The sequence below is a fragment of the Hermetia illucens genome, chromosome 1 (genome assembly GCF_905115235.1).
Source record: "Hermetia illucens chromosome 1, iHerIll2.2.curated.20191125, whole genome shotgun sequence".
Lineage (NCBI taxonomy): Eukaryota > Metazoa > Arthropoda > Insecta > Diptera > Stratiomyidae > Hermetia > Hermetia illucens.
The window spans coordinates 34,285,975-34,298,569 of record NC_051849.1 but is presented as its reverse complement, the minus strand read 5'-3'; the positions used below and the strand labels follow the sequence as shown (position 1 = coordinate 34,298,569).

General features: G+C 44.2%; 1 protein-coding gene and 1 long non-coding RNA gene across 11 annotated transcripts in view; one reads left to right on the top strand and one right to left on the bottom strand.

Annotated features, from left to right (window-relative positions):
* Window positions 1-4,198: 4,198 nt before the first annotated feature.
* Window positions 4,199-5,188, bottom strand: LOC119648476. The gene is made up of 2 exons (XR_005249046.1): window positions 4,871-5,188; window positions 4,199-4,811 (listed from the first exon to the last, which is right to left on the bottom strand). It is a non-coding gene; the product is annotated as an uncharacterized LOC119648476 (long non-coding RNA).
* Window positions 5,189-6,234: 1,046 nt separating this feature from the next.
* LOC119648435 (CLIP-associating protein) overlaps window positions 6,235-12,595 on the top strand; it is a 106,798-nt gene continuing 100,437 nt past the window's right edge. For 5 of the 10 annotated variants that reach the window (XM_038050234.1, XM_038050225.1, XM_038050228.1 and 2 more), the window contains exon 1: window positions 6,237-6,474. The gene's annotated coding sequence lies outside the window, so the exon portion shown is untranslated. Of the gene's footprint in view, window positions 6,475-12,595 lie in introns of all 10 variants that reach the window. The other 5 variants (XM_038050215.1, XM_038050205.1, XM_038050193.1 and 2 more) reach the window with 2 other exon arrangements.

Here is a 12,595-nt window from a genome sequence, read left to right as displayed (position 1 = left end):
AGCTTACTAGGCAGAAAGCGGTGACTATCAATTCAACACTGGCAAGGATGCTTCCGAATATAGACGGCCCTAAACACAGCTGATGATTGCTTTTATCACAAGTCATCAGTCCTGTCCTTTTATACGCGGCAACAGTGTGGGCGTCGGGGATAAAAATCGGAGAAAATCGCAGCCAGGTTCAAGTTGGATATCGGCTAAGCACTCTCCTAACATGTTGCGCCTACCGAACAAGATCTTATGAGACGGCATGCGTGATTGCGGAGATGTTCCCAGTGGATATTCTAACCGACGAAGCAAGTCGCTTGAACGAGAATCAGGAAGTGAGCCCAAATAAGCAAAGTAAGTGCATGAGGTCATTGGCTGCATGGCAAATAGCATGGGACCAGGCGGAGAATGGCCGGTAGACACACAGGCTTATCCCAGAGATAAGTATGTGGACTATGCGGAAACACGGTGAGACGAGTTACTATCTGACTCAGTTCTCAACCGGGCACGGTGGGTACATGATGTACCTTTATAGGTTGGGTCTCGATGAATCGCCCCATTGTCCTAAGTGTGAAGGTGGAGCCGAAGATACAGAAGAGGTTTTCTTCACCTGCCGAAGATTTAAAAGCTCGAGGCGAAATCTTGAAACAGCTAAATACCGGTTTAACGGTGGAAAATCTGATAAGGTACATAATAATAATAATAATCGTTGGCGCAACAATCCATATTGGATCAAGGCCTTGAAGTGTGTTAGAGCACTTCGTTCAAGACCGTAACGGTGCACTACAGTACACTGTAGGAGGCAATGTGGTCAGCGTTGCGCTCGCCCGAGATTATTACCCTGATTTACCTCAGGTACTCATTCACAGCTGAGTTGATTGGTATCCGACATCAAATCACGATACAGATCTCACTGCCACCAGTGAGATTCGAACCGCGACTTTCCGTACGACAGCCTTGTGCTCTAACCACGCAGCTATCCGGTAAGGTACATGCTGCAATCAAATACAGCATAGAACATCGTAAATGCAATGGTGAAACGGATCCAACAGCAGCTAAAACAACCAGAAGCGTAGCGGAGGCATACAGACGAAGCTACTGCAATTAACGATACGCAAAGCGATAGCAGCTCATTTAGAGTGAGCAGCTAAGAATTGAACAGCCCCGAGAAGCAATAACAGAACGGTGGTCCCGCGGGGAGGGTGTGAAGAAAATATAGGAAGTTTTGGTCGGTAAGAGTCTGGCGTGCGTGTTCTTGATCCCAGATGCCTATCCATGATGGATTTCCTTCCCCCAGTCAGACAAACAGACATGCAGTCAACCCATTTTAATAAGATTTTTGTTTTACACAAAACCTTAAAACATGGCAACTTTTCGACAATCCCTCAAAACTAATTGGTAAAAAACAATTTTCGCGTGGAGCTATAGCAAGGTAATAGCCAGCTTTAACAAAAGGTAAAAACAGCTTTAAGGGCACTACATTAACGCCTAAAGGGATCGATTCTAGAGTAGATTTGTCAGAAATTAAGGGGTTAACCCACTTGTGACTTTGACGTAAACCGATTTTTTTTATTGCATGTTTTTGAAGTATAACTATTTGAGAATATGTTACGTCCTTAAAATTTCAAGTCGAACCGAGTAAAATTGACTGAGATATCATCGTTGAAAGAGAAGAGTCCGTACCGTAAATGACCTGCAGTTGAAACTTTACAGGCGTTTTTCTACAAATGACATGTCTGAAACCTGTGACCAAAATTACTGGAAAACTACTAAGCTGATCTTTCTTAAACTTGGCAAGCTTATCCAATACATAAAAATGTAGTGTTTAATCGTTCGATTTTGTTTTCGATAACAAATGGCGGTTTTATGGTATAGCCGAGAAAAGACCGTCTTTTAGTAAAAAATCGGACTATTAACTTTGTTTGTCCGCCATTTTGCCAAAAATGCACATTTTTTAAAATCCTTCGATCAAACACTAGTTTTTACTGTTATTTAATAAATCCATGGACATTTTTTGGCCACTATAAAACTTAAAAATGCAAATTACTGAAAGTGGTTCAATATAAGGACTTTAAAATAATACAATAATCGTTCAAAAAAGCTGCGAAGTTTCCTTTAAAAAAAAAAATGTAAAAAAGGCCTATTTTTGCACAATAGGGTGGTTCCCCCCTTAAAGAAGATTTAAAGAATCGCAGGTAAAGTCGATATTTAATATTATAAACCGAGATAGAATTCCCCAATCGCGCTATCGTGTGCCACTTGAACCTGTGGGAAAGATGAAACGAATCCAATATACAAGCGGTTTAAGAAGCCCTTGGCAAAAAATAGAAAAGAAAGTAAGAGATTTTTTTTATTTTTCGACATAACTGAAAGTAAGATTTTGGAATGTCCTTAAAGGCGATGATCTCCTCGTTTGTCGTGGACTATTGCCCGCTGATACATTTTTGTTGTTGGGGTATAGTGCGTCGACCACATGTACCTGAAATGCTCTGCAGCTCCCTCCCACGACTTTCCAAGACGCTTGCCCTCCTACTGTTCTACACGAAGTGTCTTTAGGGCGACCCACTCATCGTACCCTACCCTATTCGCGTATGTGTAAAAATACTGGAGGATATTTGAAATAATAAAAAAATTGTAGTTTCTTTTTCTTTGGCGTAGATATTTATTCTTGCAAATACCGATATTTCGGGAACCACTTGTTCCCTTCATAAGACTTGTCAGCACTGATGAAGGAAACAAGTGGTTCCCGAAATATCGGTATTTGCAAGAATAAATATCTACATCAACGAAAAAGAAACAACAATTTTTTTTTATTATTTCAAATAATTAATCATTGGAAACATCGCATAATTACACTCAGACTGAAGGATAGCAAAACTTAGGTTACTATACTACTGAATGCCCATGGATGCTACTCAATATGTGTAAAATCTGGTCATTCCTAGTAGTATGGAAAAAGCAACAGTTCCAGTTGAAAGCAACTTTACTCAGTTATCTGCATTCCCTTCTTTATGTTAAGCGTAGCTGCCAAGCTGCTTGAAAAGTTGTGATCGGCGCAGAATATTTTTTTAGGAAGAACCCTAATTTCAGAACCCTTCAAATACTGACGAGCGCCATTAATTTCTGTTTCTAGTAATGAAAAGACTACCAACTACTCGGTTTGGCTATTAAAATTATTTATGCACAGCTGAAAACCTAGTGAGTAGTGTCCTACATTGGTGAAGTTTCAGGTTCCAGGCGGTAATTGGTTCTTCGTAAACCGTTGGACTGAATTTATGCAAGACGGAAATTAATCACAACTCTGTAACGTGTCGTCCACGCACAGACTGTTAAGGATGTAATGATCAGCGCAAAATATGCTCAACATTGAAACCAATCCTCAAGACTGACAGCCCTACTTGCAGCACTGGAGATGCTGCAAAAATATCGTAAGCTTTGATATTTGAGACAACCTACAACAGGCTCTGAAAACAAATAATGTCGAACAGACAGAAAAAACTTTTTATATTTCAGGAATCCCAAGAAATATGTAGCAATCAAAGCGTGAGTTGAGGCTTAAAAGTGCTCTTAAAGTATTTCCTGTTTGTCATAAAAGGCGACTAAATTTGTGAGCCAGCAGCCTGCAAATTTCCGAACTCTATTGCTGTCTGAACCACAGTTAGATACTAGACAGCTACCACATTCCCCCTTGCCCCGCAAGGGGGGAAATCAGTGCGAGTACGCACGATTTCAAATTGTTTTGCCCTTGAGCATGAGCGAGATGTAACGAAAATCCGATCAGCTGTGTTTGACATACCGCCCTGACTTACCAATGTATCGGTGAGATCGGCAAGTTTTTGCTTATGCAAAAGTGAATACGTGAAACAACTTTTTGCTATATGGGTGAGCACGCCGTAGTACCAGAATAGCAAAAGCATACCGATCTCTCTCTTACCAATACGATTTGACAAAGATTATGCCTTTTCCTTGTTTAGCGTCTCTGATGTGTACAGATAAGCTTTTGCAGCACATTCGCAAGTCGGGTCATTTTAGCGTGGGTACTGCCTATAGTAGATCTACTGTGGTCTGAACCACCACAACTCCTCAGATAAGGGCTAACCCCACGACCACGGGCTTTTTTTTTTCGAGGTGCCAACTTCGATTGATAATAGTAGTAAAAAACCATTAGCTTTTTCTTTGTATCTTTATTATGTAAATAAAAACATCCTAAATATCCAAAACGATTCATTTTTATTTCCCTTCAAATAAAAACGCTCCCGAAAAAGACATGAAAATCGGCTTACGTTATCAGACTAATACCATAAAGCGACTACCTCCGGGGAGGTAGACCCTGAGCCTGAACCCGAGAATATCTCGCTTCTACCGTGCAAAATCTAAAGGACCATGAATTTCGCTTTGACATTTCTGCAGCGTATTCTGGGATAGCTAGGCTGAAGTAGATTCTGAAAACATCCTAATCTGGTTTCTCCCCTTAAGATTTTCTGCTCGGAATCTCTGACGTTTCGTAGAGTAAATTACTGTTTATTGTGCACTAGCGAGTGTTGAGAACTCGAAGTACCATTCCGAGTATCCTTTAAACTGTTACAATAAAACCGGTCGTATTATTACAACAACTTTATTTCTTTGATATGGAAGTTATAGCGATGGACGATTGCTAGAATATGCGTAGCAGTCGGTGGTCAAGGAAAGACTCCGGCAGGAGCACTGTGTTATTTTACACGCGGCGAAGTGTGTTGCTCCTTCCTGGCGGAGCAACGGCGCCTACCGTGAAAACCGCGTACGTGACGTTAGAAATTCCGGCTCCAAAGGTTTCTGCCAATTATGAACTAATTTAAATTCAAAATACACTAGAAAAACCAAACGGCAAAACGTATTGTGAATATACCCAACAAATGCCGCCATCTGTATCTTCCACTCAACACCAAAGTGACTGTTCGTCGCAGACACCCCGTTATGTTGCGCTAGCGTCCGTCGCTGCTCCTACTCTTCCTCGGGACGTCATTTCCACTGCACAGAAATTTCAGTCACAAAATTTTTATTCGCTGAGCGGTGCGACGACGGCCAATTCTCGTCTTGTTTTGTGTGGAAAAATGACGGCCTGCGAGTTCTTCGATCGTTGCGGAGAACTGTTACGATAAGTAGAAAGCGATTGCGAGTGAATTCCAAGTGAAAGAGCATCCGATCCGGGCGGTCCTGCGAGCAATTTACCGTTTTCTGTTGACTGGATTCCGGGCCGCGAAGATTCCAAACGCGAGTCGTGCAGGAGATCCGGCCAGAAAAGTGACCCGAGCGGTTCTGTTGGAGGAGCGACTGGACTGGGGCAGTGAGGGTTTCCGTGCCACCGGGCCCCCGCAGAGTGACTGTTGTATTTTAGTAGTTTTCGGTGTGGAATTTCCGACCCAAGTGCAAGTGAAGAAGTTCCTGGCGAGCGGTCCGAGTGCTGAGCCGCTGTCGCTGCGTTCCATTGGGCGACGACACCGACAGCTAACGGAAATCGAACGGGATTTCGCTCGCGGCTTGGAATTTCAATACAGCCCGGAACTGTGCGGCCGGCGCCGTGAAAGGACCTGCTACCGACTCGCCCCCAATTGGGTGTCCCAATTCGAAAAGTGTTTGCAGTGCGAAGCGGAAAATTGAAGTTTTCCCAAGTTTTCATCGGCGATCGGTCGAGGAGTGCATTTTGGGTGTGTGGCCTGCCGCGACGCGCGTGTAGTTTGTGCAAATTCATCGCGTTCCGATAGAGTGAGCGAGTGTGTGCAGTTGAGTGCGTTGTGCAAAATATACTGCACCACCACCAGCGCCTCACCCCGTGCGTGCAGGAGCGAGCGGAGTTGTGTGCATAGGAAAGGTAAGTCCTTGCGGCGGTGTGTGTGCGCTTTGTGTACACGAGCGGCGGCAGGAGTTCGTCCGTCGCCGACGCAACTGTTGTCATTTGATCAATGGACCGTCGGCTGGGGAGCGACCGTTCCTGCCTTTTTTGTCGGGCGGCCGTGAAAATGCCGGTGCAAGATGCGGCCGAGATTTCCCGTCTGGCCCGCGGCCGATTTTCCAGGAAGGAAACTGTTTTGATCGCGGCCCGGCGATTGCATAATTTTTGACAGCTCTGGAGGCAAAATAGCTCGTCGCGCTGGATTGAGTCATTTTTGTTGACATCGGCCGCGGCCGAGTTGTTTGCATTGGATCGGCGGCGGCGCGGCAGTCGCGTGTGGTTGTGTGCGACGGCCACTGTCGCGATGCCCAGTTCTGGTCGTGTGTCTGGCAACAGCTGTCAAATTGGAATTTTGTGCGAAATATTTTGCAACTTCTTTTCGTTTGTAAACGCCAGGTTTTCCGGTGAAGTGGACGTCATTTAGGCGGTGGTAAAGTCGAATTCGATTGAAATGTTCTCGCGGCGGCGGATTCTGCTCGTGGACTTTGCTCAAGAGGAAACGTTTCTGTGACGAGTTCTCCATATTAGGGAAGTGCGCGGAGAAAATAGTGCCCGCAGAAGTAGGTGAACTTTTTCTTGCTTGGAAATTTGACAATAACTCGATTGAAGTCCGCATTTGTTCTGTTTGTATAAAAAAAATCGAGTTGAGGAGGATTTCCCGTAGCGGCGCCGGAGATTATCTCATTTATCTGCGAAAAGGTTAAGGCAAGGAGAAGGGAAGATTCCTCCACACAAAACGCTAAAAGGATGATTTCGATGACTCATTGCAGGAAAACAAGTGAAAATACTGCTTTCCACCATCCGCTCTGTTTAGAAGACAAACATGTGTGACCACTTGGCAAATAATAGCTAAAATGTGAAATATTCTGGCCCAACGGGAAAGGAAAGAGCACATGGGCTAGCAGTCAAAAAAATGCTTAAGGAAGGCTTTATTTTTTCGAATATTACAGCCCAATGTAGCCAAGAAAAGTAAGGTGGGATTGATCAGCTGGTTTTGTTGACCATGCTGTTGTGCAGTTTAGTGGACTTGAGAAGGATATTGTCCCTGAAACTAACCTCATTTTCGCTGATCATTTTTTTTGCAACGCCAATTTAAAAAGGACAAAGCATCTCCTTTTTCTTCAGCCTTTGTCCCATTCACAAGTGGCGTCGGCTCGTCGTGATGGGTTTCGCCATTTGGTTCTATCAAATGCTTGATCTGGAAACAATCGCGAGGTTTTCACATCCCCATCCAGCGTATCAAGCCACCGTTGTTTCGATGGTCAAACCAATCTGGCAAGTGAATTCTCGTTAGCGTAAATTACGTGGCCATACCATTGAAGATGCCGCTCTCGCAATTTTTTCCACGATCAGTGCGACTCGATATTGACCACGCCATATTTTAGATGCGATCAAAAACGTCAACGCAATATCTTCGTCTTCATTTCTGCAAGACGCCGTTCGTTGCCTTTTATAGTTGACCAACACTCAGAACTATAGAGAGCGGCAGACGGGCGACGTTGCAGTAAACTTTAGATTTAAAACATTCGTTGATACGTCGATCACAAAGAACACCAGTTGTGGAACGCCACTTCATAACACAGTTTTCTGGCTCTGGCTGATAGCATTGACCCGAGATATTTCAATCGCTCAGTTCTGGGCAGATCATTGCCGCTGACCTCAAAAATTCAGTCTTATTTAGATTCAATCTGAAACCTTGTTGCATGATGTGATCATCCCATTTTTGGACAAGTTGCTCGAGATCATTTTTGCTACTTAACACTGAGAAAACATATGACGGTGTTCATAACAAGAACAAAAAAAATTTGAGAGGCATTTCCTTGATGAACACCAACAGAGACACGAAAGCGGTTTTGATATAGCCGCCGCACTTCGAACTTCACTTTTCCGATCGTGGTAGAGCAATTGGACCCAGCGCACGAGTTCTTCTGGATCTAAGTGTTATTCCAGAGCGTACGAGATGAGTTCATGTGGCACACTATCAAAGGCTTTCTCTAGATCCAAAATGCAATGTTAAGGGGGCGGTGTTTCTCCATGAGTAATCGCGCAGCGTGTATTTCTTCAGTAGTTCCGCAGTTCTTCACAAATCCGGCTTAATTCACGGTTTTTTTTTAACGATTTCGCGAAGACGGTTGTCATAATATGTTCAAAAATCTTTATGGTATGGCAAAGTAAACAGGATCGGATGGAAATTTTAACATTCTGCTGGACTACCTTTCTTTTTCCATATTGGAACTGTGGTACTTTCTTACTAGTCTGTTGTTCTACCTTCCCCAATAACCCGATTAAAGAATTCACGGAGCCACAGTGTTGGGTCCGAACTCTTCGCCTTTCAGAGCTCATATGCCATCTTGTCAGGTCCCTGTTACTTTCCCCGATTTCATCGCTTTGATGCTTCCTCCACTTCAGTTGCCCTGACACGAAAGTCCTGGGGGTTTAAGGTGAGTACCTGGTTCGTGGACTTAATCCCACGGTCTTCTTAAGACACGAATTGATTTTGTGACCACAATCAGAGCCCCGCCAAAGCAAGTTACGATGGTACCAGTCTATACCAAGTGCATGGTTTTAGCATTCATACTGGTGGTGCAAAGACCTACCTAAATTTCTACCGAACTAAGGAGTACGGCACCCGTGTTGAAACGCAACACAATGCTGAGGCCCGAAGGTCTCTGTTCGCTTGAACGCAACCACAACCTTCATGAAGCACCCACTAGGGGTCCAACCGCAAACAACCGAGCTGAACGCACATACGACAGGAGTTCACCTGAAATATGTGAATTCAGAGGTTATCCCGGTTCCCATGGTACCAGTATACCCCTGGTAAGATTTCGTGACCAATTTGCCACTTCAGATGTGTCCCCGTGCAGACACGGGTCTGATCGCCCTGATTAGGCCTTTGGAGCATTCGCCTATTGCATCACGGCCGGCAAACCAAAGTGAGTACAGCGTCTCCCGGTGCCACCACTATGGAGGTTCTCCTCGGCCACTTGGTTTTGGTTTGGCCGACAAGGTTGCCGCCCCGTCTTCCTCGCCGCCACCTTTGAGCACCAGTTGTGCTGACAAGTGGAACTGCTCCAGATGTCGGCAATGATAGTGGAAGGGGAGGATGGACAAATTCTGCAGTTGGAATTTGCTCGAAATATTTTCGCCATCTATCCATCGCGGCTCGACGGTCGGTAAAGTGCCGTTCTTGTTATTAACGCAACAGAAGTGTTCGATATCCTGTGTGTGTCGTGTCGGCTTTTGGCAAGTCGATACAGATCTGTCTCGCCATCCCGAGTGTCCAGTTTATCATAAAGATTTTTGTAATGGATCGCTTTAGTGGTAACGATCGCTTTCTTTGCTTCCCGGTCGCATTTCTTATAAATTTGCCAATAGGTGAGCGTTTTACCGACGATAAACTTGTGGTAGAGGCATTTCTTTTCACCGACTTCATTTCAAAATCGTCATTCCAAACCACAAGTATCTCGGTTGATGTTATGCTTACCTGACTTGATGACCCCGAGGGTTGCAGCGGCCACTTTGTGGATCATGTCTTTTATTTGGTTCCGCGTGAGATCATTTCTTCTTTCTTCTCACGGAATCGCCACCATTTAATGCGCGCCGAGCCAGCGCGTCCCCCACGCTGTTTTATCGGTGGCTTAATTCGCAGGACGGCAATCAACGGCCGATGTTGAGGTGCGATGGTTTCATAAGGAACGGCTTCGCAATCAGTGACGGTAGCAAAATGTCGGCGTCTTATGAGAATATAGTCGATTTGCGTTTTACTATCAAATCTAAGAAAATGAGACAATCTTTTGATGAATCAAGTTCACCCAAGCCACCCTCATTGCGCGCTTCAAACATCTTTTCCCCATGGCACCTATTGCCGTCTGCCTTTTCACAGACATGACCATTAAGGTCGGCGGCAATGATGATATAGTCGTCAGTAGGTACGTGACAAGTATTTTCATCGAGAAGTTGTCAGAAGGCATCTTTCTCGGCATCAGGTCGACCTGTTTGTGTTGCATACGCGATGAAGAAGTGAATAGTGCGATCATCTGATATAATGGTGAACTTCAACCGTCGATCATCAAATCGTTCGACTTCTTTAATGGCATCACGGAAACCCTCCGAGATAGCAATGCCAACACTATATTGAGTGTGTGGGCTACCAAAATAGAGAAGTTTATAGCCATTTTTATCGCTTTCAATGCCGCAGCTTTTGGTACCAGACCATCTCGTTTTTTGCAGAGTGCAGATATCAATGCGCCTTTTTCGAAGGGGTCTTGCAAATTCCTCGGTCTTTCCAGTTAGGGTGCCAACATTTAGCGTGTAGACACGCATTTGTTTTGTTTTGTTCGCACTAAGTTACTTACGTCCTGACGCCGTTTGTGCCAAACCCTCCTCCTTTACCTGGGCTTGGGACAAGTATGCTATGTTATGTTTACATGACAGAGCAATCCTCATCTTAAACCGTTGGAGATGATGAAACGTCTCGAAAGTGAGCCTACTACCTTTATGCGGCCTTGCATCCTGGTCCGCCAAGTCAGTTTTATTCATATTGTCGGGGTATGCGATACTCCAACAGTTTTCTGTTTGCTGCTACAGAGAGAAATTGTCTGGATTGAAGCTTCGTATCGAAGCTGCCTTTTCGTTGTTTCCTATTGGCTTCGATGATCAGACTAATCCTAGCTAGTGAGTTCTCGTCAGTCCGAATTACATAACTATACCATCGAAGTTGCCTCTCTTGCCTTTTTTTCACCATCTATGCAATCCCATACCAATTGCGGATATCCTGGTTTCAAACGTGATCATAGCGTGTTGCTCCACGTTTCCAACGCAATATCTTCGTCTCCATTATCGCGAGGCGGCGTTCAGTGTCTCTGGTGTTCGGTGAGCATTCAGAACATTGAAGGGCCAACCATGTTGTTGTTGATTTTGTTTGTTCCGTGTGGTTTTAGCAAGCTAACGATGCAATGTTGTGTAGCACCGATTCGGATGACTCCCGATAAGAAAAGAATGGCTGCCTGTTGCCTATGGTGCCAACGTCTTCGATAAGTTTATGATGTGCTTCATAGAGATGTTTATCTTAGAAGGTGCAGGGCAGGGAATAATGGAGATTGTTTGGATTGCCTTATTTTACAAGCACGAGGTGTGCGACTCTGGTGTGTGGTTATATTAGTGAAAAGATTGAGGTACTACGAAAAGCTAGCGCAAACAGAAGAGCAAAAAAGAAAAACGGAGGGGTTAGGTTAGATATAGAAGATGAAGGAAAGATCGAAGCTAGAGTCTGATTCTAGTCTCTGATAAAACTGGCCAGATTTCTCCAAAGCAATCTATCATCCGCCGTGAGAAGATCAAGTAGCGAGTTGTAACGCCGAGAAAACTTTTTTTATTGAAAGATAATGTGATCATACGTCTCGTCCACACCGCAGCTATCACAGACTGGCAAGGGAGCCACGCCGAACTTGGCCAGGAGGGCTTTAAAAAAGGAAAAGTTGGAGACTTTAGGGTCTTGACGTCACCCGTGCTGAGTGGCATGTCCTGAAGCCAGGGCTTGATGAGAATGTTAGAGAAGACATGAGAGAAAGTTTCCCTTTATCTAAGGAAGTGAGTTTGAAAGTCTCGTTCCATTCAAAACGAATGATGTTACATGTTAGTTGCCAAACATCAGAAAGAACATAAGAAGAGGGATGCATAGTCAAGGATTGGTCTAACAATCCCTCTAAATAGCTTGAGAGCTTCTCTAGGGTGAAGTGTTCAGCTGGCCCTGGTGGCAAAATTTATGATCCTCGTCGCCTTCATGGCATTATTCAATGTGCATTTATTGGGATCCTTGACTGTGAGAGAGGCAGAGATAATTCTTCACAGGAAGGTGATTGACTTTTTATGCTCAAACATTGTTGATGTTGAGCCCGAAAACATCGAGCCGAGAGCGATTAAAATCGTGCATGACTTCTATAGATTGACGGGAAGCTTTTGGAAGTTACACTGATTTATGAAAAGATCTGCCTGTAGTCGAAGAATGTTTTCTGAGGCTATTCTGTAGCGCAGTTACCTGTAACTGTAGCGCAGTTACCTTCTAAATGGCAACAATTTTGCGAACAAAACGGCGCATATTTGACTTAAATCGGATAATTCTAAGCATGTTAAATAAAGCGTTAAAATTCGATCACAAATACATTACTTTTTCCCCAACCTTATATTTCGGGAGCGACTTACGCCCTTCATCAGTACAAAGCCAACATTTTAAGGCCGCCTATGATAGCATAGCTATAGGGGAATTCGGTATCCCGACGAAATTGATCACATTGATAAGGCTGCCCCTGCCTAATATGCGAGGGCAGATAAAAACACAGAGGTTCACTCTCGAGACCATGCAACATCAACAACGGTCTAAGATAAGGGGATGCCCTATATACGACCTCTATAACCTGCCCCTGGAAAAAGTGATCCGCGATGCTGATGTAAAGGCGAGAGGTACCATCTTCTTTAAATCCACCCAACTACTGGCCTATGCTGACGATATTGACATTGTGGGAAGAACGTCGCGAGACGTACAGACTATTTCATTCAGATCACTCGAAACGTCCCACCATAGGATCAAAACTCTTACTGTGTCATACAATGATCTTTTCAGTCCTTTATTCCTCTGAGAGTTGGGTTTTAAGCAAGAAAACTTGCGAAATCTTGATCGCA